The 22148-nt window shown below is 40.0% G+C and overlaps 1 protein-coding gene across 1 annotated transcript in view; it reads right to left on the reverse strand.

Annotated features, from left to right (window-relative positions):
• The window catches only part of FREM2 (FRAS1 related extracellular matrix 2), a 170299-nt gene that overhangs the window by 39334 nt on the left and 108817 nt on the right, over positions 1-22148 (reverse strand). The window lies entirely within an intron of this gene.

Below are 22148 nucleotides of genomic sequence, written 5' to 3' on the forward strand. Positions count from 1 at the left end.
AAAGCTTTATTGAACTGACTCCCTTAGATCAGATTTTCTCCTTTCGGTAAGAGAACACCTCTTTAATCTGTTGATTTATATCGTTTTCAGGGCGAAAAGCCTTTGTTGAAAAAGAAAAAAAAAATTATGGTTAAGTGCCTAATGGAACATTCTCATCTTGAGGCTCAAATTACTTTGTCCCCCATATGTGGGATTATAAGTGGCTTCTAAATGTTATTTCCTGGAAGGTCAGCTGGTAAAATAACCCCCAAATGAAACAAAACACATGGGCTGAATTGTTGTAAGTTTGGTTAGACGGCTCATTGTATCATCTTTTCCCAAGCCTTCAGCCCGGAGACTAGTTGCATTATGACATTTTCTGGTCCATTACATTTGGTCATAATCTGGTGTAACTGGGTCTATCATGACTACTGCAGAGTTAGCACGTACTGGCATAATTGGACTAAATATATATGATTACCCACCCTGAAGACTTCAGGAAGACCACTATAGGTTACCTATAACTCTGTAGGTAGAGTGGGGTGCCCTAAGCCAGCTGAAGTTCCACTAGAAAAATAATCTCATACCAAGGTATTAGTCTTAAATATGTATGAAAATGATGTGACTTAGGTCATTAAGGTAAGACGCATGCTCTGAAGACTGTATTTTTCTCTGGTTTTGGTGATGGATTGATCTAATCATCATTCTCTGTGTGATTCTGCTTGTGACCAACAGTTTACCTTGTGAGACAGCTGACACAAGTCTGAGGAACAGCGAGAGATAGCTGAATAATGAAGAACACTGAGAGGTCATTTGTGTTCTGACTTGTAAAAAAACTTACTTTGAAATATTTATAGGTCATAGGAAGGTACAGAAATTATAGGGTATATACTTACTCACTGTGAGCTTATTTTAGAATCAAACTTTGACAAAGATAAATGAATTGAGTGTAGACACAGAATAGTAAGATTTGAGACATTTTAGTCATTTGTGTCTGGTTTTATAAGACTCAAAAGGACTGAGTCTAGAAGGTCATAGGGCTCATCAGTGTTCCTTAAAAACAAGACCATTAAAGAGCTGACCGCCATGTTTCCGAGCATCTAACTGAATTACTAAACACCCAAAAATCAAGCAAAACCCTACAATCATGGCTTACAGTCAAAGGAAATCCATTTTGTGCCCTGTTTAACTTGAGCATAAATTCTTTATTTCTCTGACCCAAACAAATTACCTTTGTTAAAACCAGAAAATAATGTTTTTCTTTGTTTCTTCATGTGGGGGGAGGGGCATACTTATCCAAGTTCCCCTGAACTTTTGGATAATACAAAACCAGCCTTAGATATTTTGTTTGCATATTTTGGTTCAGGGGGTGATACATCTGCCCAGGGCATACTTTACCTCCTTCTCATCCTTCTACAACTTGGATGGTGTTAGGACAAGTGAGTGTGTGTGTACATGCAGGTGTTATCTTATTAACCTCAGTCAAGGCAGACCTCAAATACAAGCCAATAAATTCCTTACATTTCTCACACCTAAGTAGGGGCCAAAGGTGAAGACAGTCTGAAAATGCTTATTCTGACCGAATGGCCAAACCAGGCACATCTGTGTTTGTATGTATGTTTTATGGAGGTCTGATCATCCGTATCCAATGTGATCTCTCTGTCTCACATGGCTGGCAAACCATATCATCATACAAACTAGGTTTCCAAGTTAAGGGAGAGAGTTGTGAAATGCAGTGGGGGGGGGGTGTTCCTATTAAATAACAGTATCTCTCATCTTCCATCCCCCTCTTCCTCATGGATATTGACTAGAAGTGGAACAGATTAAATCATGTGAGGGAGTCTGACTGTTAAACACAAAATGGGCTACATATCAGAGACAAACTGGTGTTCTGCATGTGTGTGTTCAGACTCATTTCGTCTACAAAATGTTGTTATATGACGGTTTAATGCAGAGTTCATATAAGGAAAAACTGAATGAGTCCTATGTAGCACTCTGAAAATTATCCAACTTGTCGATCAGAGTGAAGATTAATGATAACAGTTACCCTATTAGAAAACGAATCACATGTCTGACACATATGTTTTATAGGCATGTGTGTGTGGTGTGTGTGGCAGAGAGGCAGAAAAGAGCGAGGGATGGGAGGTCCTGGTCCATGCAACAAGCAATAAATAATATCATTTATGTGAACGGTACAAACCATATTATCACAATTGCTTATCGTACAGTACGGTGTTCCCTCCAGCAGGAAGAAATTGGGCAAATGGAAAAAGGTTTTAACCTTAAATCTCACAATTTTACTACAGTAGCCAACAGAAGGCATTAGAAAAGGTATTTATTTCCTTAAAATTAGTTTTGTGAAAATCAGTAGATTTATTTATGTGATTTCTTTCCCTCTCTGTGCTTCACTGATGATAATTGGAAAACGGATCTATTAATCAATTGTAATCATTGCAGTTAAAGTATAAAGTGATTAAGACAATAAGCTTACAACACATTCAATAGTTTTTATAAGAAAAAATTCTTGTGAACTGCTTAGTTTCTTAGGATATGAATAAAAATGAGTGGCTAGACATTACTAACCTCTCTACCTTTTCACTGTAGTTGGATGAGAACTGAAAAGAATAATTGTTATTGCTATTTCAAGTTCTCAATACCTTGTAAAAAACTTCTACAATTTAAATATTGTTTATAACTGTTACCATTTGGACCGAATCTCATATACTAATAAAGGAGTTAAAAAATCCTTCAAGCAGTGAGTTGAGTTATAATCACTCAAGATAAATGGCAAGATGTTCCTGGAACATTTTAATGCATAGATAATAAGCAAGAAAAAGGATGCAAAGAATCAACAAATGAAGATTGTCAACAGCTGAAGGATACCTACGCAAAATCCAGAAGAAGTGCTTGTCCTGGAAAATTACTATCATTTATAAGTAAGATTTTAACTCCCTTATCTTTGGCATGTTTTGTTTGCATGTTTTATTTCTAGGAGCTTGGTTTCCCTTAAAAGTTAACTGCAAGGGGGCACTTGGGTGCCTCAGTTGATTAAGCATCCAACTCTTGGTTTCGGCTCAGGTCATGATCTCATGGTTTCATGAGTTCAAGCCCCACATCGGGCTCAGTGCTGACAGTGCGGAGCCTGCTTGAGATTCTCTCTCTCTCTCTCTCTCTCTGCCCCTCCCCTGTTCACACTGTCTCTGTTTCTCTTAAAAATAAATAAACTTAAAAAAAAAGGTTAACTGCAGATCTTTGTCTATTAGTTTGGTAAAGGCCCACGTTATGTTTTCACGTGCTATAGAAAAGCCTATGTATTCTGTAATCAGATCTTAAATAGACACTGTGCTGAGTAAAGTCATAGTCTTAATGGAAAAAACAGTGAGTGGCTGATATTATTACCTGGAATGAGAGAATAATCAAATAAAGCCACATATCCGACAGCCCACACCCCAAAATATAAAACAATTATTCCCCATCAGTCCAGCACCCACAGGTGACCCTCCAGAATACATATTTATTCCCTCTCCAGTGAAAGGTAAGTTATTATCCAAATAGTGTGTGAGCAGTGCAAGGGAGGTTTTAAATTGGTCTAGTGAAATAGTGTGAAATTTATAAAGGAAGTGAAACCATTCTCCGTATCCTTTGTGGTGTTATGTTTTTAAATAAAAGAGCACAGATGAAGGTACTGAAGATCACAGAAGAGTCTATTTTAGCTCATCAAACAATAACATGCTCGTGAAAAATTTATCTTAAAAAAAATTAACACGCTTTTCAGGGTTGGGGATACTTTTGTCACGAACAGCACAGATAGGATCACGTCTGTTTCTTACAAAAGTAGTTGATGAGGAGGCCTGGCAAGCCAGCCAACAGAGACAAAGGGAAAATAACTCAGGTTCTTCCCCACAGGGAAAAAGTAAACTTTTTTTTTTTTTTGCTAAGTCTGTGGTATCTAGATTGATGTTTACAATTACATTGTGTCTCACGAGATGAAAGAAATAGGTGCCAGTAGTAATTGCTATCTGGGGCCAAACCTTATTTACTCACGTGTACATGGACCCATGTCAAGTGAGCTTTGTAGTTCTAACCAACATGTTTGCTCAGAACTGAACAAAACAAACGCTTTCATGCTGTCTTTTGGTTGAGTGGTGAAAACAATACAAAGAAACCTCCCCAAATTGTTTCCAACTCGGGTCTCTCTCTTCTGAGTTCTGGACCCTGACAACTGGCTGCCTCAACCTGCACTCAACCCCGTGCACCTCAAGGCAAGCTTCTGAACAGTCAGCAGAGTCACCTCCACCGCCTGCTCGTGGTTTCTCTTGGTCTCAGGTGCCACTTCCCCAGATTCCGCCAGCCCAGCTGCCATTTTAATTTCCCCAACAGCTACTTAACCAGGCTCTTAACCAAAAAGGTCATCCCTCAGAGCAGATTTCACCATGGTAAGCCAGCTACAGAAAATCTGTCACTAGTCACTACTCTTTGCGACACTACCCTCATAGTTTTGCACATTTCTTTTCTCCCTCCTCATGGGGATAACCTCTGCTCCTTTCAGGCTTCTGCTTAGAAGTTACTTGTGCTGGGAAGCATCCTGTCTTCGCCATCAAATCCCCCACTCTCTCCACAGTTGACGTCTGTCTCTGAGTTCTCCAAGGGGAAGAATTAAGCCTCCTTTATTCACTGGCATTTCTCCAACACTTAATGTTATCAATGCTTGGCAGTAGGTGCTCAACCAATATTTGTATAGAGTGAATGAACATCAGTAAAATTGGATTATTGGTTTTCAGACCAAATGAACCAATACATCTTTGTGGTGGGTCAGTGAGAAGACTACATTTCTAGCACCAGGTGAGTGGGAGGTTTAAAAAGCCTCTGAAGAAGGAGCAAGTGGTGGTCTTTGCAGTAAAATGACTTGGTTAGGGCCACCTTTTAGATCTGGAGGAAGTCCAAGGGGAAAGGAAACTGAGTCACAATGAACACACAGAGAAGGTAAAGAGAATTCCCATTTACTCCCTGACTGGCCCCTTCCCATATTGCACCAGTGTTTTTAAAAACCCTTACAGTTGCCAGCCATCTGCATTTTGTTTTAGCTCTTTTCAGTGTCTTTAACAAATAATGACTATTTGTTGAATATCCCACTAATTGGTTTGAATTCAATATCTTCATCCTCACAATCACCCTATGTGGTATGTACTGTACTTGTCTTGTTTTCACAGGTAAGGAAACTAAGGATTAAGGAGATTAAGAGACTTGTCCAAAGTCACACAAGAAGGAAATGGTGGATGCCTAGACAAAGCCTAAGCTCTGAACTAACTTAACTAAGGAAGACAGGAGTCATAAATACAAGAGGTTTTCAAGCACCGAATGATGTATGGAGGTGTTGGATCACTATATTGTACCCCTGAAACTAATATAATACCCTATATTAAGTATACTGGAATAAAAAAAAAGGTTTTCATAAGATTTTGAGGGATAAGATTTTCACCAAGCAATTCACTATATGGAGTTTATCATACAGAAATACTAACGTAAGCGTGTAGAGATTCCTATGCAAGAATGTTTATTGTACTCCATGTGTATCAGGGTGCAATTGGAAACAATTCTCAAATCTATCAGAAGTGGACTGGTTAAACAAATTATAGTTCATTTGTAAAATGAAATACCAGGCTATGAAGGTGATTTTACGTTCTTTCTTAAAAAAATTTTTCTTTTAGGTAAAAAAGCTAGTGGAGACATTTACATCTGCTTAAAGGCAGCTTTGTGATTTTATATCTTATATTCTCTAATCTAGCAGTAATGATAGATTAAAAATGAAAGGTAATATGCCATTTCTTTTTGGTAGCTTTGAAGATTTTCCCCTTTATTATTAGCATACTTGATAAAGAAAAGGAGAGCTGTGCTCAAACAAGATAAACATCTCTGTGAACTAAAAAGGTAACAGAACATCACAGTGGTGAGTGGGGCCAAAGTGAACGGTTCTGCTCGTCTCTGAAGTCTGGAGACAGGCTGTAAATCAACATTTGAGTCATAGAAACCGAGCGAAAACATAATTCAAAAGTGAGGGCAAAATATAGGTATTTCTTAGGCAACCAAGATGAAGAGGTTTTACTCCTTTATAGATGCATGCTGAGACATTGCTAAAAGCACACAAGAAAATAAATAAATTCAAAGGAAGAAACTTACAAGCAAGAACCAACAAAATATGTCGGTAAATCCTGCTATTAATTACAGGCATGAATAATAATCATACCTTACATTCTTCTATAGCAATATTAACTAAAGTCCAAATATGATTTAAAGCAAAATCATTAATAAAAGAGGAACTCTGTATACGAAAAGGCAGTTCACCAAGATTATATAATAATTTCAAATTTGTATTGAAATACATAAAGCAAAAATTGACAGCATTACAGGAAAACATTGACTAATCTACAATTATAGAGGGTTCTTTAATTGCACAACTCAGAAAATGATAGATGAGTCAGAAAAATTTGTAGAAATATCGAAAAAAAATCACAATGTAATCTTTGCCTAATGTATGTATGTATCCCTGCTCCCCAAAACAAAAGATCGGTATCCAAAATAAATTAAAACTCCCATAAATCTATAACAAAAATTCTAATAGCAAATGGAAATACTGGATTATATATAAACATATATACATATATGTGTGTGTGTATATTAGACTTTTTATATACACACACACACACACACATATATATTATAAAGTTATATAAACATTTAAGTCTCAGAAGAGGAAACTTCCGTTGTCATAATGCAAGTAACCTTAAAATGGGACATTATTTAATACTCGTAAGGTTAGCAAAACCTAAACAGTTCAACAGGATGAGAAAACAGACATTGTCAGATACTGCTGGTGGGAGTACAAATAGATTCAATCACTTCAGAGAGATTTCGCAACATCTCGTAAAATGGAAATTGTACATCCAGCATGAGCCATCAATTCTACCGTTTGGTAAATATCCTACAAAAATTCTGCACATGGATACATAGAAACATTTGCAAGTATGTTTAATGCAACATTATTCATACTTAAAAAACAAGGGGAAAACCCAAATGTCCCTGAGTAAAGGAGTGGATAATTAAAACTCATGTAAATGGAATGACTAAGTTGTATGCCTGAAACTAAGGTAACATTGTATATCAACCATACTAAAACAAAACAAAACAAAACAAAACAAAACAAAACAAAACAAAACAAAAACCAAGAAGCCCAAACCTCATCTAAATGCATCAAAGTAGCAGATCTTGAAAAGACTGTGCGAATTAAAACAACAACAACAAAACAACAACAACAAAGTTGTAAGATATGCAAACCCAATTCATGATCGTTGCTGCTTTGGGAGGCAATGGTAGTTGAAGACCAGAGGGGTCTTCCATTTTATGAAAAGTGTTTGATTCCTTTAAAAGATCTGAAGCAACTATGAAAAACGGTAGCCATTAGTTTTAGACAGAGTGCATGTTATGTTGTATTATTTTTTACATTTCTGTAATAAAAAGTCTTACATGGTAGATATAGAATGGTACGCGTAACACGATTCATCTTATTAAAATGTATGTGTGTATTGTTAATGCACAGAAAAACAAGAAAGAATATACGTCAAGCTGCTAACTGGTTATTTCCTAAGGATGGGATTATGAGGAAATCTGACGTCCTTTGCTATACATTTCTTTGTTCTTTTTTTTAATGTTTATTTATTTTTGAGAGACAGAGAGAGATAGAGTGTGAATGGATGAGGAGCAGAGAAAGACGGAGACACAGAATCCGAAGCAGGCTCCAGTCTCTGAGCTGTCAGCATAGAGCCCGACGTGGGGCTCAAATCCACGGACCACGAGATCATGACCTGAGCAGAAGTCAGATGCTTAACGGATTGAGCCACCCAGGTGCCCCTGCTATACATTTCTTACATACATTAATTTATAGTACACCTTTTATTTTTTTCAAGTTGCATCCATTATTTTGTAAATAAGAAAAACAAGGAGGAGAAAAAACCTGATGAACTTTCTTCTATAAATAACATTTTCAAAAAATTAGTTTTAAATAATTTTGTACTTTTCTGTACAAAAAGTACTTTCTGTACTTTTCTTTCAAGAAATACTTTCAATATATAAACATAAATTCTTAAGAATGACCTCATATCTAGTCTTTAAAAAGCATTTTCAAAATTCTTGTTGAAAAATAAAGTTCAAATGTGTATTTAAGGGGAAAGCTTAGGAGTATGTATCAGTTTAAAGGCATGTTTTGACATTTCTTTTTCTTGCCAACTATAATTTTCTCAGAGAGAATAAAGAAAAGTCAGTACATGTCTAGAATGTTGATAATTTAAGGACTGAATCTTCCCAAGATTTCAGCTGAGAATACATGGTGAGCCTTTTTCTAAAATGATAATGTTTTCAGAGATTTTACTGACAATCTAGTTTCACTCCAAAACTCTGATTTTGTCTTTTCCAGGGTCTGTATAAGTTTGAAATAAAATTTAAGTGTTATGGTCATCTGAGTTTTCCAGCATCTAGTAGCATTTGAAAAAGTCTTCCTGAATGCCCTTTACTTAACAAATATTGTTGAGCATCCTGCCTTCTAGGAGAGTGGTTTTTTGGGGTAACTTTTTATTTTTGTTTCTATTCTAAATGATATATTGCATAAACAGAAAGGGGAAGGAGAACTGGTCATGACCCACTAATTGATTTCTCAACTCAAGGGGTTGCAATTTACAATGTCCTAAACACTCCTCTTTATGCGTGGCAATGTTTCCTAAAGGTGGTCACAAATCTGTATTGCAAGGCCCTAGGTGGAGCTGAGGGGGGGGGGTGCGGTTTAAATGTAAATTCTGGGGGTCTCACCTTAAATTGACAAAATCAAGATCTCAAAAAGTTTAAACTGTCCTAGGTGAACTGCATGCATATTGCAGTCTGAGAAACTCAGTCAGGAGGATGGTGGGTGGCATTGCGGGGGTGGTGAGGGGTGCAGCAACTGCACCAGGAGACAGGAGCTGTGGTTCAGAGGTTCTCGAAGGTGTGCTGGAGGCAGCAGGACAGCACCCCCGAGAAGACAAAGGTGAGCGTGTGGGCTGAGCAGGTGTTGACAGCAGCGAAAAGGAAGGACGTCTCAGAAGGATGAGGAGGAAGAAAAACCTGAGCATGCGTGGTGGGTCAAACAGAGGTGTGGCTCAAGTATATGGAGTTCCCGAGAGAGCAAATGATGAGGGCCAAGGCTGAGGTCAGAGCTGGTGGTGGCTGTGCCACATTCTTGCATGACAGGCCAAGAACCATGGAAAACGGGCAGCCCCTGATCATTTGCAAGCGGAAGCAACACAGTCAGAACATGATTTGCAAAAGGGACCCCAGTGGATTGAGGGCAGCAGGGAGATGATAGAGGCTGGAGAACAGTTAAGAAACTACAACGGAGGGAAGAGTTAGTGAGGTCTGAAAGTGGGGAAATGGAGAATTCAGATTCAAGAAGGGCTTCAAAAACAGAGTGGCCATGCTCTGTGATCAGTCAAACGTGGCAGGCGGGAGGAAGTGGATGAGTAGGGCTATCTGGCTTGGTCAACAGGCCAGCGTTTAATTGTGAAGGGTATTCACGTCATGCACAATGCCTTTGCCAACCGACTGTTCTGTTATTCTCCCTACTTTCATTCGCCATCCTTCTCGACACTCTTGGATGCTACATTTCTTCAAAAACTATGTATCAGCGTGCTCCTATTCACGTCTGATCCTTCCTTTAGGGCAGATGAAAATTCCCGGTTGTTTGTGGTGAAGAAGCCAGATGAGAGCATCCTCTAGATTTTCGCAGAGATAATATATTTAATTAAACCTAAAGTTATGAGTGCTAGGGTTGTCAGAGGCTCTTGACAAACACTAATCATTATTTCCATTACATAATACAGATACTTCCTAATCGTATGTATATTGTGACATCTAAAACCGATGTAATCGTAAAGACTAGACAACGAAATGATATCGATTACGTATGTGAAAAAGGATATTTAATTACAGCATATGTGTGATAGAAAAAGATCTGCCAACGACCTACATGTTCATCAATCAGGGGTTGTTAAGTATGTTATAGCCACACTGAGGAATACTACGTAGCCACTAAAAAGAATGAGCAGGTGTATATGGGCTGGCAGAAAAAGGTTTTTGTGATATATTGCTAGGTAAAATAAGTGTATCATGAGATAATATGTATAATATGATCATGTAGTATTAACAAATATATATTATTTTCAATGTGTCCGAACTATTCTAAGTGCATATATACATATTTCACTTAATCCTCTTAACTACCCCTCTGAGGTAAGTACCATTATCATCTCCACTGAGGAAGCTGAAGTCCAGACTTTTAAGATCAGCAGTCAATAAGTGGAAAGGAAATCACACCATCTGCCTCTAGAACCTGTGCTACCTGCCACTCGGTATAGCAATAATTACTTCTAATCAAAGTGAAGATAAAATGCGTGCATGTAAGTGTGCGTCTAAAAAATCCACACATCACACTTAAGTGACCTCAAGAAAGAGGTGTGGGTTTGGTGAGGGAGATGACCAGACTCTCACCATTTAGTTGATGTCCTTCTTTTTAGTACTCATGTAATAATTTTCTAATAAAAATACAAATACTGAACAAGGCTTAATCTGCATAATGTACCTCCTTTAAACACAACTGCACAATATTATTAAAGAAAAAATATTGACCGGAGAACAAAAAGTCTGTCCTCTCCTTGTTAAAATCCTTAAAACATTTTTTACTCTTAAAGAGGTTCTGGCCTCTTCACCAACTTGCTGTGGTATTTGAGTGTTGTGGATGAGTACGCTCTCTAGGGAACTGGTCAGTTATTTCACCTTCAAAGAAACCATTATCTAGGAGTCCCAAGGCCCTGCAAAGTTATCTTTCCTTTCTTCTGTGTAACCTACGTCCGGTTGACAGCTGTCAAGCTGCCTCTGACTTTTCTCATACTGCACTATTCATGTTATGTTCAAATGACTCAGCCAGTCAATTCATCTCCCCCATTGGATCTTTCCAAAGGCAGAAATCATGTATTGTTCATCTGTAAACTCCAACGGGAAGCATGGAGCCTGGCATATGAGGGGTCATCGAAAAATGTGTGGAGACCTAAGCTAAGACTCATCACTGCTTCTAGGGCTCCTAATCAAAAGTAATCATTTTGGCTCCAAAGCTCATCTTGTAAGTGAGGATACACCGAGTAATATTATAGTTAATGTCACAGTAATATTATAATTGCCATATTTATTGAGTGTCTGCCCCTGCAAGTCACATTAGAATGTCTGGAATCACTTTTCTTTTTTCTCTGAAAATAGTTAAGAAAGGTGAACATTGTTAGAATATTTTCTTTAAAGCCGTGTAATGAGAATCTTCTTGAGTGACAAGAAAGGAACACAATATTCCATGTAAGAGAAAGCTAGGCTATTATAGATCAGTATTCCTTAGTTGTAAAGATAACTTTCTTCATAAAAAAATCATCATAGGAAGAGGGAAACAAAATGAAATATCATTTTATGCTTAAACTGTCCACAACTTAAAAATTGTTACTGCTCCAAAAACCACCGATAGGCATCCATGTACATTTTCGTTCCTACTGACTGACGTGAACTTTATAAGTGAGATTTCAGAATCGGTGGAGACTCTGACATGCAGGGTGATTTATGTGGGAATCCCAACAGCTGAAGGAAGAAAGATTATGACCAACAGAGTGTCGAACACAGTCTGTGTGAGGTCTCAGGAATAAAAGCATGTGGTTGACACTTGAGAAATAAATAATCTCGACCACAGACAGGCTCCACAATGGACACTTGGAACGTGCCTGCAGGCGGCAAAGGAAGGGCCTCCAGAATAAACAGCTACAACTACTCCATTTGAAGCCGAGGGGAATGTGCTCCTTTATTCTAAGAAGCCTTCTTCCTTGTCTCTCCTTGTGAGTGTTACCCAGAAGCAACTCTGCCTTTGCCCCATTGCTCCTAGTGTAGTGCAGGAAAAGACGTCCTGAGAGTTTTCCATCCCTCTGTCTTGGTGAGGAAGACACACACCGACCCCTTCCACAAGCCATGGTGCTGGTCTCCGTTTAGGCACTTCTGAAGGCCGGACACCAGGGAAGTCAGCCTCGCTGGTGCCTGGATTTCTGGTCTGCAGCCCAATTGGGCCTGTGAGCAGTCACATCACTGAGCTCGCGGGCCTATGCACATTGTCTTGGTCCCTCTTGGGGACTGCTGTGTTTCTTGTCAATATGACGCTTAGCTGGTGGCTATTCTTCTCATTTAGCGTTCACACAACCTGTTCAGGCTTACTTCCCGAATTCTCTTTTGGGAAGAAAATAGTTGCTCCCTCTCACGGAAAAATAGTTAGATCATTTTTGTCTTGCAAATTGTCTGCAAGCTAAGGACAAACCATAAACCAAGATGATAAAAATGTAGACATGATGATTTTTCATGTGACTTCTTATATTCAGATAAAACGTCTTCAGTAACATACATGACTCCTAAGGTAGCACCGTGTTTAAACCTTCAAACTTGTGTTTTGTTTTAATTTATAGAGAAGGAAGAACTATACTTCTTTTTTTTTAAGTATAGTTAAAAAATAAAGTCACCTCACATCCTAGGCTGTCTCTCCATATATCCTGAGTTAGGACTGAGGAACAGCCATGGCTGAAAGGTGTGGTTTACATGCTTAAAGGGGTGCTGAGGGAGGGGGTCGGTAATGGAACTGGGCAGCTAAGTAAATGGCTTATATAGGGAAACTTAAAAGCCAATTCAAGGCTATTAGTGTTCAGATAAATACAGTGTCACTAAGAAGCTGTCGAACGTCTATACTCTTAACAGCTGACTATAAACTGGAGCACACAGTTGTCCAGAGCAATGGCTATGCCTCCTTGTGACCTTTAGGTGGGAGACTAACTTTGGTTATCAGAGAAGGACCTCAGAAAATTCAAGTGAACTACAAGGTTCATATTTTGTCCTTAAAATGTACAGATTTTGTTCTTGCTGTAGCATTTTATAAACACATGAAATGTATTTTTTTAAATAAATAGAGCTCTGTTCTTTTTTTGTCTTTTTTCCACCTTATAAAAAATAGTAAGTGATGGTAAGACTATTAAGAAAGGTAGCCCTGGTCAGCCTGCTGTCTCTAGGCATTTATCCTTTCATTTATTACATATTTATTGAACACCTCTTATGGCTGAGCACTGTGCTCCATGCTGGACATACTGATGGAGACACAGCCCTTGTCTTCAAGCAGTTTCTGGTCCAGTAGTTGAAACAGACAGTAAAAGCTGTCATGACAGTAACAATAATGGCAGCTGAACACAGTGGTGTTCTAAGCACTTTACATATACTAACTTATTTATTCTTCATAACAGGCCTAGAAAATAGGTGTTAATATGAAGAAATTGGTACTGAAAGGTGACATATCTTATAAGATATAAGAGCCAGGATTAGACACCAGGCAGTATGGCTTCCAAGCATATCCTGCCTCCATGAATAAAGCAGTTCTAATTGCTTGAACTGTGCTACCAGATTTTGCTAATGATTTATGGTACAGATGATATCTATCTCCTCGCTCTTTCTTCCCAACTTAAATGATCATGAATAATCCTTCCCTCAATGCTATCACACCTTAGTTCACAGCCACAAGCACCACTATTTGACCTGCAAGTTTTTCCTTTCTTCCCTTCCCTTGAATAGTAACTTGAAAGACTATCCGTTATCTTTAACTTTTTCAGCTCCCATTCACATTGAAACTTATTGGTGCATGGTTTAATCCTCCAAAGCATCCAGAAATCCTCTCTCCAAGTTGACTGGTGCCCTTCTCTTTGCTAAATTCAACTGCATATGGCCAATCTGTGTTCTTTTTTTTTTTTTTTTTAATCTCTGCTGGGGGATCATACTTGTCTTCCTGAATCTCTTTATCCTTTTTCTTCTGTAATACCACTCTCCTCTGGCTATTCTCCCATCTTTCCCCTGGTCCTTAATTGTGGGTGTTTCCTTTTAAAGGACAAAAATAAGAAAATGGCCATTAAGCGCTCAGCAAATTACCCTCACACAGTTAAGTGCCAGCCGTGCTACTAAGTCATTATTCTTATTAGCAGTTGGATTTTGAGGCATCGTTGTGAGTTAGCCAGGTAATGTGTGAGCAGGTAGAGTGGGAGAGCATTCTGAGCGGAGGAAGCAGCACAGAGCTTCACACATTTAGGGACTGCAGACAAGTGGGCACGTATGGTACATCGCACAGGGCGAGGTGGCGGGGGAAGGAGAAAAACAGAAAGCAACGGCCAGGCCACACAGGACCTTGCGTGCCAAGCTGAGGGGTTGGAACCTTATCCCAGAAGCTGCCACTCTACAGGCGCTCGGTTTCAAGAAGGGGAAGGCAGCGATAAAATGCACGGTCAGGGGGTCTGGAGGATGGATAGGTTGGGGGTGGGCAAACCGGAAGCAGAGAGACTGGTTGACAGCCACTGCAGGAATCTGGGCAAAGTAGGAAGCTGGCTGCACAGCTGGTGGCGGTTCTCATGGAAAAGAGAGTAAAGGTACAGTATTCAAGGATATAAAGGAGGCAGATCAGGAACGTGGGGTGGGGAGTGAGAGAAAGGAGTCTAGCGCTGATCACATTGCTCACCATGATTAGAAATACAGGAGAAAAGCCAGGTTAGAGCAAGAACTACCAGCCCTGCTCTATTTCATTTGTGTTTTCTTGATTTGCTTTCTTTCAGAAGCGAAGGCACTAGACCTATGGTAACTTGTGTGCCTCTAATACTTCCCCTTTACTGTCTAAAAAGAAAAAGGAGAAGATCCCAAGCATAAGTGAATTACTGAGTTTTCTGTAATTGTGACACAAGGGCTTGATGGAGTTTCCCTCTTCACAGAAGTGTCAAGGGATGCGATGTTTTGAACAAGGTAATGAAGCTTTCCTCAGAGAATTAATCAAACATCTTCTCCTGCTCATAGTTTATTTTTCCCCTCAGTACACTGAGCTAGATCCAGTCACACTGGAATTTACATGCACCGACATTTTAAAGAACTTCAGAATATGTCTTCTGGACAAACATCAGTTAAAACGTGCTCGTTAGATTTGTTAGGCAGATTGTGATCCTCCGGAAAGTGGGCATAAAATTCGGTGTCTCTTTCCACCCTGACGCGTTGTGTGGGGAGTATTCCCTCAGTTCACTGAGCTGTGGACCATGCGTCCTAGACCAACACCTACACTATTTACAATCGGATCTTGTATTTATAAGGTTCCCTTGCGGCAGTGAGAATGTGAAGTGTCCTATGCCTTTGGCTTTTTCAAGCTGTCCCTGGCAATAAGTATGGTCTTGAAAATTATCCCTCTGAGTAAGTATGATTTTTGAAAGAAAAAGAAAAAGAAAGGAAGAAAGGAAGGAAAGATGGAAGGAAGAAAAGAAAGAAAGAAAGAATGAAAGAAAGAAAGAAAGAAAGAAAGAAAGGGAAAAAGAAAGAGGGAAAGAATGAGCTTCTTGTTGGCATTTTGACCACAGTGGCATACTTCCTAGGACCATGAAACAGACTGTTTGTGAAACACCCTCAGGGAAACTGAAGCTGAGATATATTTCAGCCCTAGGGGGTGTAAAGAGAGCCCTCTTTCTCTCTCACAATGCCTATATTCTGACTGTTCGGACTTTTTAAAAAAAAGTGCTAGCTAATAGAGCTCTACCAACCATTTAATTTTTTTTTCCTGGGACTGTGTTTAAATTCAGAGGCTGCTGATCTGTACAGTAACTTGGCTCATTCCAGACAGCGTGGTTGTCTCCACAACTGAGACTGTCACAGCCTGAGGGGACATGTGACAACGCACATCAGTTCGTGAGCTGCCAACTCGCGTGACTCAGTCTTCCCAGTTCTCTGTGTGGAGGAGACCTGGCCTTTCCCGACCGGGGCCACACTGGATGCTCCTTTGAAAACTCCCGTTACATGTGGACCGGGTCTCATCATTTGCCATGTTGTATCTGTTGGCCTCTACAGACTGGGCCCACCTTGTTCACCACCGTGTCCTCAGAGCTTTGGACAGTGGCCAGCACTTAGTAGGGTGCAATAAATATGTGAGGTGAGGGCAGGACAAATCTCGCGTTGCTTTTACCCTATCACAGCATCTGGCACCTTGGAGATGCTCGGCAAGTATTTCAAATAAATAAACGTATGAACATATATGATTCAATGATTCAAATGTTTGTTCTAGTGTGACAGAACGAGGACCTGTTTATTAGAAAAAGGATGAAGAAGGTGTTGATTTCTCTAGAAGTGTGAAGGAAATTTTTCAGCCGTAATTTTAAATGCTTAAAGTGGCCTAAAGAGGAATTTTTAGTTTTACTATATTTTATATTCCCAACATAGATTATCATTACAATTATTTGGTATAAAAATGATACAGTTCACTGGTTTTAGCCAATGATATTACCCATATTCTTTACTGGGCAATATTGTATCTCTCTAGGGTCAGTAAAAAGGTTCTCTACCTCATTTAAAGCAAGATTTAAGGTTACAAGAAAGGGAGGTGTAAGATTTATAAACTAGGAATAAAGGGAGAAAAAAAGATCCAGAAGTCTGCTTCAGCAAGACAGAATGAAGACCTGCTTCTTAGGGAATTCATAAAACCTGTCTGCATCCTGTGAAAGGTAACATCTCTCTGTAAAGGGAAAGGAAGGTACACGGAGAACCTGGTGACCCTGTAGAGTCCTCATTCCCAAGAGAACTGCTTTTGGTTGGTGGCAGGTTTTATAAGGAGGCAAACTCTCTAAGAAGTTTCACATCGGTACAGTGACCAATGAACTGGAAGATCAACAGTGTCAGAAAGTAGTACATTGTGTTCCAATTTTTTCCTGAATCTTTCATTCCAATACCGTAAAAGGAGACGCTGCTGTCTTTTAATAATGGAATTTATGGGGCGCCTGGGTGGCTCAGTCGGTTGAGCGTCCGACTTCGGCTCAGGTCATGATCTCACGGTGTGTGGGTTCAAGCCTCACATTGAGCTCTGTGCCTGGAGCCTGCTTCGGATTCTGTGTCTCCTTTTCTCTCTGCCCCTCCCCTGCTCGCATTCTGTCTGTCTCTCTCTCTCAAAAATAAATAAACATTAAAAAAAAATTAACAAAAATGGAATTTATGAAGTACATGGTTTCCACAATAGACCACAGGTACACAGAGCCTTGTCTGGACTCAGTAAATAAATGATCACACGTCTGTAAGTTCATTGTAGGATTTCACAGACTCTGGCCTCTCCCTCCATCAAGGGACATGCAGGTCAAGGCTCTGAAGCTCTGCCTTCAGCCAAGTTGCAGCTGTTGGTGTATCGGCATTTTCTTTGTGATTTATGATTTCAACAAGAGGATACACTAGACCTCTGCTGCTGGCGAATAATTAGCAATTTCTTATGCTAACTTAACATTTATTAAGAGATCTCTTCTATTTTCTTTTGCTGCCTTATTGTAATACCTCTCTTAATAATTTTAACCGTAAAAAAATCTGAAGTCTAGTATCTGAGAAGTCATTTCTCAGATGTATGTGATTTTTAGCACTAAAATGGAATTTGTCTGTGACTGAGATCTTGAGGTTCCTACAGATGTTTATAGAGATCTGCTTCCAGGGTTTCGGTGATCATAAATCAGCAATATTTACCCTCTGATGTCTACAAGACGGTATTCCATAGCCAGCATCCACTCTCCCGGGTGGAAGAGATGGGAGTCAGGCATTCAGTGTTAACCAGGAAAAAGACCAAACAAACACACGACGGCATTTGTCCATAAGGACTTGACAAGAGAGCCGGGCGCCGATCCTTCCAAGTGCAACCCCTTCCCCTGGGCCGGTTGCTAAATGATGTGGAAAAAGCAATGCTGTTCCTTGTCCGGCTGAAGTACCGGAATGCACTACTATGCTTTCCTAACGATCCTTGAGGAATTAAAATTGGTAAAGGGGGCACCAAGATAGCTTATGTACATAGCTTATGCCTAATGTCTGGAACTGTCAACATTTTAATTATTCCAGGATTCCCAGGATGCTGTTTGCGTATAAAAGCATCTGGTTTGCTTTACCTTGTCGGGTTCTCTATTAGGATACCTCACACTCTCTTCGAGCAGTCCAGTGTAGAATCAGAAGGCAGCGGTGTATATTCCATGAGGTGGGAAGCCTAATGGTTAGTGCCACGGACCCTGCAGTCAGCCTAGCTGAGTCTTTACCAGCCACTTGAGCAAGCTACCTAGCCACTCACAGATGATGACACTGAGGCACAATTAAACCTTGCTCCTAGCTTGTGTGTCTGTGTGTGAAACAAAATAATTCAAACAAAAGCCTCAGCACACCTAACAAGGGGCTCATGTTAGTTATTATTATTTTATGACGTATATGATATCTATGAGGCCCTAAGAAAAAAAGACAGGGGTTAGTTGAATATTGTGTGGCCAGCGTGGTCCTATTCGGTACCACAGCCTTACCCTCTTAGAGCCACCCTGGCCAAACGCATGCCTGCAAATTTACACTCCATGAACTCGAGAGCTTATTTCTGGGCGGACTGGCTCTGTGCCCCGGCCCCGCTCCCTGTGCTCACTCTCTTGCGGCCATAAGGTCATTCTTCAGTGTAAATTATACAAAATGGTTAGCTGTTCTCGTAGAGAGCTCTGGAGCCTCTGTCTTTTCTGGTAATGGGGGGTGAATGCTTTCATGTGCCTCGCGGGAGAGATGCAAGTGGCTGCTTGCCAAGTGTGCGTGTGTGTGGTGGACGGAAGCCCTTCATGCCTTCCCCACTGCGAGCAGTGCATTGTATCAACAGTTCAGGAAAGACCAGGGGAGTTGGCAACAGTACACTACCCAAGTCCTTCAGAGCCGCTGACCATAACAGGGTGAGTCAAATGTACTTCGGTTGCTAATGAAGTCCCTTGGGACCCTGGTTCATTTGCCGTATTTTAATACATGCCCCTGAGCCTCAGCCCGCTGTGGGGCTGTTACCTGTCTACGGCTGGCCTGCTGGGCTCTGGGGCCTGCTGGGCTCTGGGGCCAGCCAGGTTCAGAATCAGGTCGACGGGACCGCAAACAGGGACGCTGAGGGTCCAACCAAAGACCAAGCCTCACTTCTCTGGACCCTCCTACTCAGATTTAGTGAATGACCCGCTCATTCACATCCACAAACGCTCTTTTCCTTACCCTCTCCCACTCTGGAGTTTGCTAGAAATGAATGAAGCCTATAATTTTTGCAACACCCTCAAGAAACCATTATAATTAAAAAAAAAATGATATGAAGTAAACTTTTTATCATAGATGGCTTCAATTTAACTGAAAAGTATAAAATGAAGGAACTAAACCACACTACTTTAATGTTAGTTATTTTAAATTTTTTTTTTCAACGTTTATTTATTTTTGGGACAGAGAGAGACAGAGCATGAACGGGGGAGGGGCAGAGAGAGAGGGAGACACAGAATCGGAAACAGGCTCCAGGCTCTGAGCCATCAGCCCAGAGCCCGACGTGGGGCTCGAACTCACGGACCGCGAGATCATGACCTGGCTGAAGTCGGACCCTTAACCGACTGCGCCACCCAGGCGCCCCAATGTTAGTTATTTTAAAAAGGGGCAACATTTAAAACCAGTTTAAAAGGCCTAAAAGTGTACTTATTGTTTGGTAATTCCAATAACGTGCGTCATTTTGCACATTCCTGCAATTTTCTTGTTATATAACAAGGGATACTTAATTATTAATTTGCATGTAACAGCTCCCCCCCAAATCTGTATATTATTTAATAGACATACATTCTAATAACCTTTCATTATTCTACTTTACACACTTGACTTATTGGAAATACATGTGAAATTGTACTACATGGTCATCTATCCTTTCACCCTCCCCTCTCTTTCTCGTGGACCTCCTGCATCCTTCTGACTTCAGTTACGACCATCTGGTGCACAACACCGCATGCAACCCAAATCCTTAATTCCGGCTTAGTCAGTTCCATATTTATGGAGGTCTATTGCCCAGTTTCAATGGCATCACATAGCTAACCTGAACTTGGTGGGTTGAAACAGAATTTCTCATCGTCTTCCAACCTCCTTTCTTCCAGCTGGTTCCCTCATCTAACCTCCTATAATGAATGGTACACCTCCCTACTTTGAGCCTGTCAAGCACAAAGTTTTTTAAAAATTCCCCTCCTCCCTCTGACATGCATGAGGTCCAAGTCATAGCAGGTATCTATAACAATAGGTTGTTTCCTTTCTAGCCTCACCATCTCACTCTACACTTCAGGTTCCAATTCTGTTCACATACATTGCTTTCTAGTTAATAACCTCCCAATACAGCTCTGATTATTGCACGCTCTTGTTCAAACACTTCCGGTGCTCCCTACCCAATAAATTCAGAACTCCTTATCTCATTCAATGTCACCCCCGGTATGCTTCGAACCTCTTTTTCAGACTCATGATGCCCACCTTTCTTTTCTTTAGCTACGTTTTAAAGTGCTTTCATACAGATCATGTTCGGTCTTCACAACAATTCTGCAAGGTAAGAAATCCAGGTGATAACACGCTCATGTTTCAAATGAGGAAAACAGACCCAAGAAGAAAAATGGAGTGTTTAGGATTCCTTGACTGGACAACAGTAAAGTGTATCTACAGCCCTGGTCTAAGGGTCAATCAAAGGAGATGGGCGCTCAACCTTTCTCGGAAAAGGCCAAACCTGGCCAAAATGGACGGTCCCCTGCTCTCAAAGCCTTTCCCTCCCTCAAGCTTTCACTCGTGTAATCTTGGAATACTTGGCTCTGTTCTCCATTCACCTGAATCTTTTCTGCCTGTTAAAGCCTTTCTCTCTTCCTCTCCTGACTCACAGAGTGATCACGCAATTGCCTTTAATCCCACTCTGCTTTCTGAGTCTTTTTTTCTGTTCCAAATTATTATTGAAATGAATCATTCTCCTTTAACATTTTATGCACGTAGGTTTTTTTTCCTACCAAATAGACCATAAGCATTGTGAGATTCTGGTCTATGTCATAAATGTCCCCGTAGTCCCCACTTGTCACACTCTGTAAATGCATAACAAACATTTACTCTGTGTGTGTATATGTGAGATTCAATTTTTTTTTCGTACAGCAGGATATTTCATTTTTGCTATTTTATTCTATTGCTATTTCCAAAGTGTGTAATATTTACATCATTATATCTAGAATCCTTGCCATGTGAAAAACCTGGTATAATATTTATCATTCTGGCAATACCTTTCACTCACTGAACACCCATTGGCAATCACTAAATCCTTAGTTAGCATCATCAACTATTTTATTTTTTTTTAATTTTTGATATAATCATCATCAACTATTTTAAATAGTCTGCTAATGGCTGCAATGCATTAATATTCTAAGCAGTTAGAAACTCATTTCCCATGTCTTGACTTTTAATATTGTTCTAACTCAAGCATTACTAAACCAGAATGTGACTTTGTTTTGTCAAGCTGTTACTTTAATTGAACTTGGCCATTCCTGACAATGACTGGCCTGGCATTACTTAATTGGAGCTTACCCTAATCAAATAATGGTATTAGAGAAGAAAAACGATGGAGACCAGGTCTTTCAGCTCAGCACAAATGAATAAAACATATTTCACCCACATTCCATACCACGATGTATTTTTCTAGTATTAGAAATGTTTTTTTTTTCCCCGATAAAGTAGGCTTACTGTTGAGAAAGCTTTTCTCATGTCAGTATGCTTTTGAACAGCATTGAATTGAGTTACATTTACCATAGGGCTCACCACACTGCCTCTTACATGTTCCTGGCTCATATCTAGAATGGTAATTTGTCTAGGGTGGTCGAGGAAGCCAGTCACTTTACCGAAAACCCCTGCGGGCTGTCACACAAAAGCAGAAAATGGAAGCCTGAATATTCCTTAATTAACTTCCAAAGACTGACAGCAAAGATTAGTGAAATACTGCTAGCCCTGACTTAATACTCTTCCCAGTGAACAAATGCTGTAACCATTCCTGAAGTTGTGCGCATTAAGGACATTGATGGAGGATGTTTAGAAGAGCTGCACAAAAGGACGGCATTATTCTTGTGTCAGTGTTTAGCTCATGTGGAAGTCTTTCCCAAACACAAGGAAGGCGTTAGCTTCTTAAAGATTCAACACAGATTTTATCAGACGTATTGCTGCACTTTGAACCCCTGCTCTAC

This window comes from Puma concolor, chromosome A1 (assembly GCF_028749965.1).
Source record: "Puma concolor isolate L17-30 chromosome A1, mPumCon1.1.hap2, whole genome shotgun sequence".
NCBI classification, from domain to species: Eukaryota; Metazoa; Chordata; class Mammalia; order Carnivora; family Felidae; genus Puma; species Puma concolor.